Source organism: Crinia signifera, chromosome 4, assembly GCF_055691185.1.
Source record: "Crinia signifera chromosome 4, ASM5569118v1, whole genome shotgun sequence".
NCBI lineage: Eukaryota > Metazoa > Chordata > Amphibia > Anura > Myobatrachidae > Crinia > Crinia signifera.
The window spans coordinates 33,466,883-33,482,227 of record NC_139220.1 but is presented as its reverse complement, the minus strand read 5'-3'; the positions used below and the strand labels follow the sequence as shown (position 1 = coordinate 33,482,227).

At 38.5% G+C, this 15,345-nt stretch overlaps 1 pseudogene; it reads left to right on the top strand.

Annotated features, from left to right (window-relative positions):
- The first annotated feature begins 344 nt into the window (after positions 1 to 344).
- LOC146072922 (protocadherin gamma-C5 pseudogene) lies at positions 345 to 11,412 on the top strand (annotated as a pseudogene).
- The last annotated feature ends 3,933 nt before the right edge of the window (positions 11,413 to 15,345 follow it).

Below are 15,345 nucleotides of genomic sequence, written 5' to 3'. Positions count from 1 at the left end.
CTTCTTTCCCTATATATCATTGTACCTTCCTTTTTAAAACAAAAAAATAGTATTTTATAAATTATACTAATATTCAGGCACGGTATCATCCCTCTTGAGCTGCTATGCACTATGCACTTTACAAATCCCCCTCTCAAGCACCTTATTGAACTCTCTAATTATAAAATAGAATTTGATTAGGATGTCAAAATGTAGCTCTATAATTAAGCACTATATTAGCTTTGCCCATTGTAGGATTTAATGTTATGATGTCGCTAAAACAGAGCTTCATTCTCAGGTCTGTGAACAACTGCTATTAGATTTGAGAGACCGCAATATAGTAGCATGGAATGACAGTTACGCCGATGGAACGCAAACAGGAAATATATTTGGAACGCAAAAAGACGCTAAAACCGGAAGTCGTCACCATAAGACTGAAAGGAGAAACAACGGCCAGGACGCACCACGTCTGGTGAGGGGACATCAGAGATGACGGCAGGACGTTCTCTAAAGACAGGATATGACGTTTAGATGCCATCCGGAAACTAGTAGTGAGTTGCCAACCAGGTCCACGCTAGTCCAGGATACGTAACTACAGGAAGTGACGGCGGGACTGTTTAAAGACGGGGACAGGATGTGACTTCATAGAAACCAGGAAGCTGTTAACCAGCCTTTTCGTGATACCATGTATTTATATATAACACTAGCAAAAGTGAACGGGATTTATATGAAGTATACAGCGCTGAGAAAAATGGCGGGAAACGGGAGGATACCGCCCCCAATCAAACACCAGGAAATCTACTATATATACAAGAAGACTATAGAGAGAGGATACACCTTTGAAAAAGATCCAGTTTGGGTCGAAACGCGTCGGTGGACGATCCTCTCTTACACCTACTTTTTTGACCCTTTGGATGCCTATGGTCTATTGGACGGGAACACCTGCAAGACACCAGTGGTCAGGTAAACGGGGCCCCAGATACCCTGCCCACTGTTTCAACATCTCAGGTCTCCAGGTATGACCGGTCTATAGTAGTACTAGTGGCTCCAAAGTGGTACATGTTTTATTGTACATTTTTAGACACTGTTTATTCTGAAATAAAGAGATACTTGTTTTTACCATATACAGTATCTCGCAGTGTCTTTTTGCTTTTCCTCCTCTATTTTGGGAGTTGTATTACAGGACCCAAAATAAGAAGATTTTAAGGATTAAAGACCCATACGATATACGAATTTTCAAACGGACGTTGAGTGAGTACTTTGGGTAGGGGGACCTACCCCCAACATAAAGTCGTTGTTTGAAGTTTCCTTGTGATCATACACATGAGTTGTGATAAGCGTTATTGAAATTGATATATTGTGAGTGTACTGGAAACGGGGGATAAAACCTCCAATATCCATATATATACATATATATTACTACTCCCTGTCTTTTGAAATTTTAAAATATCTTTGTGTTTGACAAATCAGTCAAAACAGTATTACACGAGGGACATTGCCCTCTTTCTTCTTTCCTTGTCTCTTTATATACAATAAATACATAAACGCGGAAGGGGACAGTGAAAAAGAAGACAACAGGAGGACATAAACAGGGGAGTATAAGTCTCCTTTTACATAGAATATCCTTCCTTCACACACAATTATTAGCGCCCATATTTCACTGGTTCAAGTAATCCCTTTTTTTTTGCACAGTTTCTATAAAAGGCTCGGGTGTGTCCTTTTCCAACTTGAATTATAAATACAGGCAGCTTTTTATTGCGCAGATCATTGTAGACCCCCACTCTCTTCTTTTTCTTTATTTGTAATAGGTTGGCTATACCCACAATACCATATTGATATATTATAATCTACTTAGATCAGCAAAACTTACTGTATGGATCATCATTCATATGATCATACATCGGTTGTACCCCTGATGAAGTCGTAAAGACGAAACGCGTCGGGCTGTTTTAAAATAAAAAGTTTTTTCAAAAATGAAAATTGCATGATCATTGCGAACATATTCAATATTGGACATACAGGAATCACCTTCAGAAAGGACTTCTGAGTTTATAGACTGATTGGATGAACTGGGTGGTACATGATATATATGTCACCATTGAGACAATAGGTTGCGCACTCCAATCCCCCCCCTTTTTTTATATATATATATATATATATAGCAGTCTGGATGATGGCAGCACTCACTCAATAAAGATCAATATACCTGTCTTGTAGTCAACGTTTCGAAGCTTTAATAACACGCTTCTTCAGGAAAAAATGAATCGTGTTATTAAAGCTTCAACATTGACTACAAGACATGTATATTGATCTTTATTGAGCAAATGCTGCCATCATCCAGACTGCTATTTGTTGCCCCCGGCACAGGGTGCTATTGGCCGGCACCGCACCTGATACCATTTGAGGAGTGCTGCTTCAGATCGTTCTCTCTCTCTCTCTCTCTCTCTCTCTCTCTATATATATATATATATATATATATATATATATACACACTGAAAATGTGTATTTGGGTGTAGCTGATCCCTAACATTCCTCCTCCTAACATCTCCATGGTAAGGTACAGGTTGAGTATCCCCTATCCGAAATGCTCGGGACCACGAGCATTCCGGATAGGGGAATATTCCGGTTTTTAGAATAAATTGTTTTAGCCATACTTACCTGTCCCCTGATGGTGTCCGGTGGTCCCTCGGCGTCCACGCAGTCCCCGGGCGTCCACAGCAGGCCTCCAGCATCTTCTCCGGGTCTCCAGCGGTCCCAGGAATGCATTGCGCGAGTGTGCGCGCGCACCAGTGACGTCACCGGCGCGCGCGCACACTCGCGCAATGCATTCCTGGGACCGCTGGAGACCCAGAAGAAGATGCCGGAGGCCTGCTGTGGACGCCCTGGGACTTGGTAAGTATAAAAAGAGGGTTAGGGAGGGTAAAAAAAAAAAAAAAAAAAATTTGAATGATTCCAAAAACCACGGTTTTTGGAATAATTCGGATAATAGATATACGGATACGGGATACTCAACCTGTATTACTATGTTCTCAATACACTAGATGGGGATGCACTGCCTTGTCCCTGATAAATGGACAATAATTATCTTTGAGATTTAAATGGCACTGTAGAAGTATGAACACTAATACTATAAAATAAATCTAAAAAAAAAATCTAAACAAAATGTGGGTATTATAAAGCTTAGTTTTACAGATTTCGGTGAGGAATTAATTGTATATTGAAGTATATTGATGATCACAGTCAGTCATAATTCAGACAGACAAAATTACAATTTTAGAAAATTGGGGATGTTTAATAAGCAAATATTTTATTCATTCTTATGAGTTATCAATTAAAGGACAAATAAATCTCTGGATTATAAGGATGCTGCTCTATTCAAGAGTAACTATTTAACTTAAGAAATCACAGTAATATAGAACATTTTTAGGACTATGAACATATTAATCTTTTATAGCTTATAGCAACAGCTGAGGATAATGGATTCCTCAAATTAGGGTCCAGTGGTATAAATTGTAAAATAATATAATAATAAAAATAATAATAATAATAATTATTATTATAACAATAGTATTCTGTTATACCCAAACAATTTACAGAATTATCTGCTAAAGTCATTATTTTCTAATTACTGGGTTAAAAGCATCTGCAATCGAGTCTCGCCATATTGCCTTTTAGCCCTCTTGAAATCACAGTTAGAATGTTTGATTTGTCTGAATAAAGGATTGGAATCTGAATGATTAACTCAGTGCGAGGCATAAAGAACATTACTCTGCTTTCAGCAGCTCTTCTTGTGTGTGTGCATGTGAAAGGGAAAGAGAGAGCGTAGTTCACTGAGCCAGGGGGAGGAGATGAAATGAACAGCGTTAGCTGTAAAGCTAAAAATAACTTTGGATGCTCTCTTCTGGGCGATGTTATTTTGAGCTCATTAAACATTTTCTGTATGGATTTTTTTTGTATGCCTGATTACTGCATGTCATTTTTATATAAATGTGTTTGGAGCTATTGGGTTATTCAGTTTCTTATTTGTTGAAACAGAGCACAAAGTGGCAATTACAATTATTAACTGTCATTAATTGCATTAATACATTTTATATTAAATAGCTGTATTATATAACATTATATAATTATATTTGCTCCCTTTGCTCTATATCATCCCTCCTTTGTTCGCCGATTGTCGAGAGTGGGTCGCGTGTGCATGTGAGATGCTCGTGCACCCCATTGCTGCACATCCCTTTCTCGGGATTGGCGAGCCGAAGATGGATGCAGCTGTGCGAAGTGTGGCTCCATCTGTGTACTGTTGTGGCACACCGAATGGCAGTTGCTGAGTCCGTTTATTTATTGCATCACAGTTGCCTGTAAGGGAGGAGTTAATCTAGACTATAAAAAAAAGGTATGAACAAATTCCTCCAGAACACCATCATGCAAACAAGCCACGCATCATACTGTATATGATAATAACATGCAGAGATGTCAGCTACATACATTTGCAAACATATGGGAAGCCAGATGTCTCTGCTCTGGTGGTCCTACATTAAATATTATTAGCACCTACTTTGTGTCATACATGTATGTATTTCTAAATTGAAAACTATAGATATATTATTGGAATGCTACAGGTAGTTATTCATTTAGGATAACTTGCCATATATTATATTACTATCATCGATCCTCCTTTTTACAAATATAATCCAAGAAGGTTATTGTAGCATTATATTTATACTATATCATCATGACCGATGCTGAGCACATAATACAGGGTACATTATTCCAAGCAGAAGATAAAAGGGTAATAGAGATGGAGCCAGGCTCATCCAGGCAGGGGCTGGCAAAATTTTCACGAGCCCACGCCAGCTCCCGCCAGGGTTTTTTTTTTTTGCGCACGAGAGGCTTGCGCGCCCCGTGGCAACGGAGCTCCCCGCCGATCACCGCAGCTTCCCTTGCCACCGGTCCCCCTCACACGCCAACCCCCTCCTAACCCTGCCCTTCTCCCTGAAGCGGAGACAGGCAGGATGCCGCTGCCCTGCTGCCGAAAGACTGGGACGCGTGTGCGCATGAAACGCACATACGTCCCAGTTCAATGGAGTCCTTGTCAGCCGGCGATCGCTAGAGGAGAGGTTCTGGCAGGCGCCGAGCAAAGTTGACAGGTGCTACATCTGTATACTATACTAATATTTATAATGAATGTAATATAAAAGTGAACCTGCCAGTTTAAAACATTCTCTTGTGAATCATCTGGGGAGATAATCCTGTACATTTCACTATACCTCCGACATTAGACTGTCCCTCGGAGGGACCCTCGTGGTTTAACATCAAGGAGGCATGGCCTATAAATTGCATCACTCCCGTGGAGAGGCATGGGCAGTGGCTTTGTGAGCTGCTGGCCATGCCCCCAGATCCTCTGCCTGCACCTCTTCACTGCAGAGTGGTAAATGGGAACAGAAATGGGACATTCCTTAGAAAATTGGGACAGTTGGGAGGCATGATTTCAACCAAAGCAATTTAAAATGTACATTTAAGGACTGTACTGTATGTAATGTTGTAATATTCAAATAAATCAATACATTTATTGCAATTTAGTGTAAGCACAATTATTGTGTTGCAACTCACCTTGCTAGAGATGTGTATTTTAAGATACAAAAGATGTTTATATGAATACTGAATACTGAATATATATTAAGAATACTTTAATACCAACCAAATATTACACCATAATAACAAAATTTAGTGAATGTATTTATTTCATTTATTAGATATATAAGGTTACCATTTATTTTTTGTGTGACATTGCTTATGTATTAAACTGTATAGCTTGGGAATCTAAAATTAAAATAATACAACAGGCGTTGAGAAAACTCCACATAAATAGGCATATGGATGGAATGATATGCCTATTTATGTGGAGGCACATGTGAGTGTGAACTTGACTGAATAAAAATTCCATCTGATGCAGACAATATTGCACTAGTTTTTGTTTCTTTAAAGTTTTTTTAGAATAAGGACAAAGGAACAAAAGGAAACAGTACTTATTAATATTTAAGCTGCCACCTATGAGATACCATAAATTTGTCCAGACACTTCAGTCAGGAAGGGACCAGCAGTGAATGGTATAAGGAACACTTCTCTAACATATACAGAATCCCGGAGGTATACCCAGAATTCTGGTGTCTCATTGATATTCTGGGAAAGTAGGTAAGTATTTACAGATGGCACCTCTCATGCAGCTCCGGAAATTGCCAGAAAGCCCCCGCTGGTAATCGCAGGCGGAAAGGCACTCCATCTGACTGATGAGTTAACACTCGACGGCAGGGAATGGTATCCCTCCCCATCTCCACTTCAGGGAGACGGACAGGGTTAGGGGGGTGCGTGCATCCCCTTCCGGTGGGTGGCGGTTGGTCATTCCATCGCAATTCCCCAGCAAGAAGAGATGCGCTTTATCTGTATTTGCTTTAAGTATTTGTCATAACTACAGATGTGTCCTGCTATATTGTTGATGCATATAGCAGCCTACTGTAGCGGGACTGCAATGTTTGGTATCCATGCTTATTTGCATCACTACCAGGTCACGTTGAAGTGAATGGCAGGCGGGCACATGGGCATGCCAAGTCCCATTCAATGTAGTGGTATAGTGGGAGCATGCAAATGGCCACTCCCCACTATGCGGCATTATCCTTCCTTCATCGAAGGCAAATCGCAGCCAGGATGTTAGTCGACATATATGTATGCATGGATAAATACCTATTTCAGTTATATTTCAATTCCTTCAGAATACTTTGAAACATTTGAAATGTTTGTGTGTGTCATACTTGCCTACCTGACCCTCTCCATGTGGGAGAAAATGCTCTGTTTCTAGACTTCCCTGGTAATGTATGATTGCCATCACCTGTGGTTAGGGATGCCAATCCCGGGGCATTTTTTCAATCCCAGAATTCCCGGGATCCCGGGATTGGCATCCCCACCAAAAAAAAAACATTTTTAGCATAGGACCCACCCCAGCCGACCCGCACATCTACTTACATTAGGGTGCGGGCGGGCGGCCGGGAGTGGGTTTGGAGGTGCACGGTGCCTCCCGGCAAGTGCACCTCCATAGAAGACAGCAGGCGGGTGGAGGCAGGCAGGCGGGCGGCGGAGAAGAGGCGGGCAGGCGGAGGCGGGCAGGCGGGCGGAGTCAGGCCGGCATGCTGGCGGGCGGCGGAGAAGAGGCGGGTAGGCGGTCACTGGTGATGTGTGGCCTGCGCAGCGTGACCTCTACTGTCACGCTACGCAGGCCGCACGCCGGGTCAGGTTACGGGAACAGCCGGGCAGCGGGATTGGCCACACTACCTGTGGTGAAACACCTTTACCTAGCTCCCCACAGGTGATGGCGAACATACATTACCAGGGAAATCCAGAAACAGAGCATTTTCTACCGCATGGAGAGGGTCAGATAGGCAAGTATGGTGTGTGTGTGTTTGCCATACCTCTCAGTTGGGAGAGTTTGTCCCATTGCACAAACATTCAGGATTTTTTGTGGACTGCCAGAACTGTTGGGAGGTGTGTCTTAAACCGACATTGTAAACACACAGTAATCACTGGTGCGCATTATAAAATGTTTATATATATTTATATATAGTTTGGACATCAACTAGTAATATTGAAACAATTGCACAATGTGATCACTCACCTTTAACTCCAGCACCCCACCACTGGCCAGTGTTGGCCAGTATGATATGTGGTTGCCTTTTAAAATCTATTTCTCTATATTGCACTATACATGTCGCAAAATGTTGTTAAATAATGAACAATTATGAGAATAATATTTTTCTTAAAATACAAAGATAAGAAATAAACACTGAGAAATAACAGCTATTTAAAGAGTGCTATACCCTTCATGTTGAAAAAATTGCAAAATACTAATTTTCAGAAAAAATAGAAACATCATGTCCAGCCTACTATGACTGTAGTATTACATTCCTCATTAAGCTAAAGCAGGGATGGGGAACCGTTTGCCCTCCAGCTGTTATTGAACTACAAATCCCATCATGCCCTGCAACAGTTTAGCATGGTCAAAACTGTAGCAGTGCATGCTGGGCTGTGTAGTTCAAAAACAGCTGGAGGGACAAAGGTTCCTCATTCCTTATTTAAAGTTTATCAGATCTGACCTGATTAAGGAATGTTGATAAAACAAGATGCAACTGTGCAAAATAAAGCATATAACATAATCTGATTTATTTAAGTTTAAAAATACCATGTAAATTCTTTCATTCATTTTTTTTAATGATGAAAGGTGACCAATTGTATTGAAGAAATGTATTTTTAAATAAAATATTTGTATGGATATCTGCTGAATAAAATGTCTATTCTGATCAATTACTGGGTATGAAATGACTACTGTAGACCAGAAGAGGGCAGCATTGTCATACAATCTGTCTGTTCAAGTATAATAGTGCATAGGCTTATGTCAGCCCTGCACTCTCCTCCCCCTGGCTCAGTGAATCAGCCTCCCATAACCCTCCAATCTTTCATCTCACACACAAAGAGCTGCTGCTTGGATGATAATCCTGTGGATATTTATTTATTATGGACGGATGGAAGAATCAATTAATGAATGACATGGTTTGTGGATGATATAGGATCTACATGACATCTAAAATCAAGGAAATACTTTAAGATATGGACGACAAAATCTGTTCTCAGTGTTGGAAATGGCAAGTAGTGTTTTCCTTTCTCCTCTGTAGCTGGGGCTGGGTCTCTGGGCAGATTCATTATTCTATTGCTGAGGAGTCTGTGCCAGGGATGTTGGTAGGAAATGTAGCTCAGGATCTGGGGATAAAACGTGCAGATCTCTCTCAGCGCAGGTTACATTTAACATCTGACAATGATCACAGATATTTTGCAGTAAATAAGGCAAATGGAGGATTGGTTGTGAACAGCAGGATTGATAGAGAGACCCTGTGTGGTTCTAGTCTGAGCTGTTTGCTGCATTTGGAGGCAGCTGCTGAAAATCCTTTGGAGCTTTTCAGTCTAGTAATAGAGATTCTGGATATAAATGATAATTCCCCGACTTTCTTACATAATAATCGCACTATTGAGGTTACAGAATTAGTTGCAAGTCCTGGTACATGGTTTGCTTTGGAGATTGCAAAGGATTTAGATGTTGGTGACAATGGTGTCAGTCAGTATACATTAAATACAAATCCTTATTTCTCCCTGTCTGTGAAGACCCATAAGGACGGAACCCTCATTCCTCAGCTGATATTAGAGAAGACGTTAGATAGGGAAGATAAACAAAAGCATAATCTGATTCTCACAGCTACTGATGGTGGGGAGCCGGCCAGATCAGGGTCCTGTCACATAACAATACATGTGTTAGATATTAATGATAATGCACCAGTCTGTAATCAATCAGTTTATAAAATTTGTATTAAGGAAAATCTCCCTATAAAAACGGTTCTGTTAACACTAAATGCGACAGATCTGGATGATGGTGCAAACGGGGAAATTGTGTTTTATTTCGATGATCATACCTTTGAATCTGCCACAAAATTATTTGCTTTGAATGAAGACAGTGGAGAGATTTATAGTAATGGGATTGTGGATTTTGAAGAATCAAATTTTTATGAATTGTCTATTAAGGCAGTAGACAAAGGAATTCCCAAACTGGAAGGGAAATGTCTCGTTCATGTAGAAATAGAAGATGTAAATGACAATTTCCCAGAAATTACATTTACCATAGTGACAAATGAGATTCCAGAAAATGCTCCACTAGGAACTGTTGTTGGATTTATTAATGTGAGAGACAAGGATTCTGGAAAGAACGGAGAAATACAGCTGGATATGTCACCTAATCTGCCTTTCAAAATCAGACAAAATAAAAACCGTTACTCATTGGTCACAGATGGGAATCTGGACAGAGAGAAAATATCCCAATACACTATTGTGCTGACGGCCTCTGATTTAGGGTCTCCCCCTCTGTACAGTAAGACATCTGTTATTCTCAGTGTCTCAGATATTAATGATAATGCACCGACATTTACACAGTCTAATTATAATGCTTTTATTAAGGAGAACAGTGACCCAGGTACTCTCCTATGTACAGTATCTGCTACAGATCTAGATGAGGGAGATAACGCTGATCTCACTTACTCTATAGCTGAGAGCCAGATAGACGGTTCCTCTGTATCTTCTTATGTTTACATTAATTCTAATAATGGTAATATCTATGCTCAGCGTTCCTTTGACTATGAGCACATCCAGGTTTTACAAATCACCATACAAGTAGAAGATTCTGGATCCCCAAAGTTATTTTCCACTGTCCCTGTCTATATATTCATTCTGGATACAAATGACAACTCCCCCACCTTGCTGTATCCAGAACACTCTGAGGATCTCATTGTACAAGAGAGGATTCCAAAATCTACAAGTGCTGGTTATTTGGTGACAAAACTCTCTGCCGTGGATCTGGACTCTGGGCACAATGCCTGGTTAGTCTTTAGTCTCATTGACGCTGCCAATTCCTTGTTGTTTCATGTGTCTAAGTATACAGGAGAGGTCAGAACTGTACGAGGATTTCAGGACACAGAAAGTACAGAGCAACAACTTCTCATCTCTATCAGTGACCATGGGAATCCTCCTTTATCAGCGACAGTCACTGTGCTTATTACTATAGCAGATGAGGTTGTAGTAGAAACCCCCAAATCTGGTAATTTTATCACTAATGCCAAACCCCCATCAGATATGACTTTGTATCTAATCATTTCCCTAGTGGCTATCAGCTTAGTGTCACTTGTTACATTCATTATATTACTGGTGAGATGTCTGAGGAAAGAAAGTTATGATTACAGCAGCAGCTGCTGCTTCCTTAGTGGGTCCCAATCCAAACCCTACACAGATCAGTATCAGCCGGCTCTTTACCTGAACACAGACGGAACCTTAAAGTACATGGAGGTCAGGATGGTTCCCCCAGGGACCCAAGGACAATGTTACCAGACTAACTTTCCCCCAGCCCCCAAACAGCAAGATTTCAGTTATATGAAGTCTCTGGATTTTCCCCAGTTTAAGGATGTGGCTAATGGCAGCGGTAATCCCTCAGATATGAGCTGTGCGGATGACGCAGACAAGGTGAGTTAGTATTAGAACATTTGTTTCTTGTGTAATTCCATTTTTTATACCAATTAACTATGTTACATTTGTAATTTGAACATTAATGATACAGTATATAACATGAAGGGAACATTGTTTTTCACTATTAATTTTAGATATACCATTAGTAATATAAATAGTACATTTACAATACTGATAAACTCCTAATATTTCCTCATTTTGTTTGCATAAATAATGTTTCATTTGTTTTTCTATATCTGTAGAACCAAAATATTTCTGTTGTTTGTTTTTTTTTAGTTAGTTTTTACTACAGTACTTATTGAAGAAATGAATATAATTGTTTGCCAACTGTAGATTCAATATACTATTCTGTTGCAATTAATTCCTAAAATATATGCATTCATAAATTGGGCAGATTATATGATAAACCTATAGAACCACCTTTCTCAATAACCGATGCCTGATACAGATGTAGAAATGCAGGAGTATATCATCTTCCCATTCTTCTTTGGTTCATTTTGTAAAACTTTATCAGGGTCATAAAAAAAATCAGCAAAAATCACAGATTTGTTTTGCATGCTTTAGATTTTGCAAAGGAATTTACAATTGTACAATGCTCATATAGTTTATCATATATTAGAATTTATTCTCATTCATTCCCATTTTCAAACACATCAAAGTGCTGCATACTTATATTAGGATCACCCAATTAAAGGATGTAAAAAGGTCCAAAATACTTTAACTCATTGTTAAACCAACTTTTATACGTTATATAACCAAGTATACACACTCAACAATTTTTTGACCAATATTGTTCATTTTGGCCCCTCTTGATATGATATTGGTAAAAATATTGTTCTGTGTGTATACTACGAACTATGATGCGTGTACACGCCAGTCGTTCACCAAGGTTGTTTGTCAACTGTGCAGGCAGCTGAATTTGGATATATTTTAAAAAAGCCTGTAGACTGGAGATAGATGGTTCATCATTTGTCAAATTGTTAAGTGCGTATGCATTTCATCCAGGACAAAGAAAGTTCAAGGAAAATTGGTCACCAATGACTTTTAGTGCACCTTTACAGCAGTTATGGGGTCATCATGGATAGCGATCTTTTAAATTTCAGTGAAGTTTAAGACTTAATAATTTGAACGCAGCTTATACTTTTATGTTGATATGCAATATGTCACTTTTCTATAAGTAAAAGCTGTATGCTTTTTATGTGGCAGCACGGATGGTGTAATGGTTAGCATTGCTGCCTCACAGCACTGAGGTCATAAGTTAAATTCTCACTATGGCCCTAACTGTGTGGAGTTTGTATAATCTCCCCATGCTTGTGCGGTTTCCCTCCAGGTACTCCGGTTTCCTCCCATGAAATATACTTTCAGTGGGACAGTCCCATCCACAGGCTGTAGTGTCCCACTGGATAGAAAATGTTGATGGAAAGCACTGTCATCTCTGTTACATGCAGAACAGCAGGTGAATTGATGCAGTGTACAGGTGCATTGACATCTATTCACAGTGCAGGGATCCCCCCTGAATTCCATTTTCCTTAAAGACGATGTTGGGAGGTTTGTTTATTCTTTGTACTTTGCCCCAGCTTTCAATATTTTTAAACAAATTACACTGAGCGAGCCTTCAGTATCTCATAGACCAGTGGTAGCCAACCCTAGCCCTCAAGAGCTACCAACAGTTCACAATTCCAGACAACCTAGCTGCTGCACAGCTGCACTCATTAATCACTGACACATTTTAAAAGATCCACAGATGGAGCTAATTAGCTCACTTGTGATTCTGTGAGGAGACCTGCAAAACATGCACTGTTGGTAGCTCTCGAGGACTAGGGTTGGCTACCCCAGTCATAGACTATGTGGGATTCTTGCACGGAGAGCTCAGTCATGGAGCAGAGTATTACAAATCTATAAGACTTATGTAATATTGCCCTTAGATAACTTTTAAAGACCTGCTGATTTGGTTGCAGTGTATTTGTGTGCAGCGAAGCTGCTAGGATATATCAACAAAATACTAATGAATTCAAAGGATTGAACCATTTTGATTTAGTTTGTCAAATCATAGCAAATGTTTTAATATTTGTGGGAAATTCTTAAACTTTTACAAGTTTAAAAGATGTTCGTTATGTTCATGGGGTACCAACATAAGGTGTAACATATGCTTTGATTGTCTATAAAATAGAGGTTCTTGGGTAATTTTACTAAAATTTGAGTTTTATTGAAGATGGGATGTTGCCCATCGCAACCAATCAGATTCGACTTCTTTAGCACATTCTAGAAGATAATAGATAGAATCTGATTGGTTACTATGGGCAACATCTTATATTCAGTAGAACTCCCATTTTAGTAACTGTGCCCCACTGTGTGCAATGAGGACAAACACACATGTAGTGCACATACTGTAGCACATCAATGGCTGAGTTCAAGTTACTGTATTTTAGGATAAGTAGCAATCAAACTGACCCCAATTAGTGACTGAACCATGAACAAGATTGACACAATTGAACTGACCTGTTGGATCCAATTATAAACATGTTTATACAGTTTGGCATCTCTACTAGATAGTTTTTTTTCTCATTGTGATAACAAGCAGGACCAAAAGGTTTCACAAAGGTCGACATCTCTTTCTATTCTACTCTCAAGTCCTATTCTTTGTTATCAGAGGGCTATATTAAGGAAAATATCTTTGACCATCGTTATACCCCTATGTGAGAATCAGTCTGATCTCACTTATTGTACTTGTATTACTATTGGTGCTTTGAATGAGGACACCTCCATCACACTTCAGAGAAGTCACAGTATACAATTATTGCTTAGTGTTACACTTAATATGCAAAATATCTATTTTTAATAAATGCATTTATTGCTTATGGGGGTGTACACACGGATCTAATTTGACTAAGTTTCTATTAGATTTTACATATATAGTCGGAATCGAAATAAATCAAATCAAAATTGAACAGTTTCCAGCTGCATTCGATCTTGATTCGATGCTGATGTGCGCTGCGCTCCTGTTTTGTCTGTATTGAATAGAACGTAGGCTGTGCAGGCAAGACTGTATCGAAAGGAAGTTGAATAGGTCATATCTAAAGGACATCTAAAGGAAATCTAATAGAAAGTAAACTGTGTGTACACCCCATTAGTGTACGCATTACATGATGTAAGAATCTATTCACAGCACATCAACTTATTTTTTATGATTATCATAAATTACTGTATCTAATGGTGTAGCACTTTTGTCACTACAAGTGGTCGGGTTCTGCAATTTGCATTCATTTATTGGTGTATATTTAGACCAAATCATGAATGAATTCAGTTGTGATGCTTTCAAATATCTTCAATTCATAATGTATGCAGCCATAGAAATATTGTTATTATTGTTAATATTAATACACTATATATATATATATATATATATATATATATATATATATATATTCATATACAGTTGGTGTGTAAATGCTGAAACTGCAGTATATGTTTAGCTAGTCTGATACTATGTAAAACAAAAACCTGTAAATAATAGCTAAGAGAATATTAAAAATTACTAAAATTACACTAGCAAAATTACAACCTTTAACTTTTTCAAAAACTATTTTCACTGTTGCTGTATATTTTTTACTTAAATGAGTACAGTTAATTGCTTACATATTTAAAATCATAAAGTTGATATTGCAGTGTTTTTTACGTAAAAAAAAAAAACAAGGACTGTATTGAGACTAAATTGAAGATGATACTATTCATAAATAAAATTGAAAAAAAACCTAGCAATTAATTATATATTTCATTGAACTGGTTAGCTAAAAGCATCAATAAAATTGCAACACCAAACTCAAACCTATTATGACTTTGCTACAATCATTGTCATAATTATTAGTATTATTTAATTGTGTTCATTATATTAGCAACATAAAAAGTGATATAATGTCCAAAGAAGGGCATTTTCTGATTCAAAAATCTGATTTAAGATTTTGTGATTTAGAGTTTAGAAGAGATAAATGTATGGAATGAACAATAATTTAATTTCAAAGTATACAAAGTATATAATTTTTTCAACAAGATTCTGTAATGTGAATTAAAATGTTAAAACTCTAGGAAAATAGGGCACAATGTGTATTTGGTAAAAAAAAAAAAAAAATGTCCCAGCTATGCAGTGGAAAAAAACTAAATCTATTTTTATAACTCATACCAATATTTTCTGTGTTTTTATATTTGAACTGCTAGTTGGGTATGTAGTTAGCATATTTGACCAGAAGAGGGCAGACTTGCCATGCAATA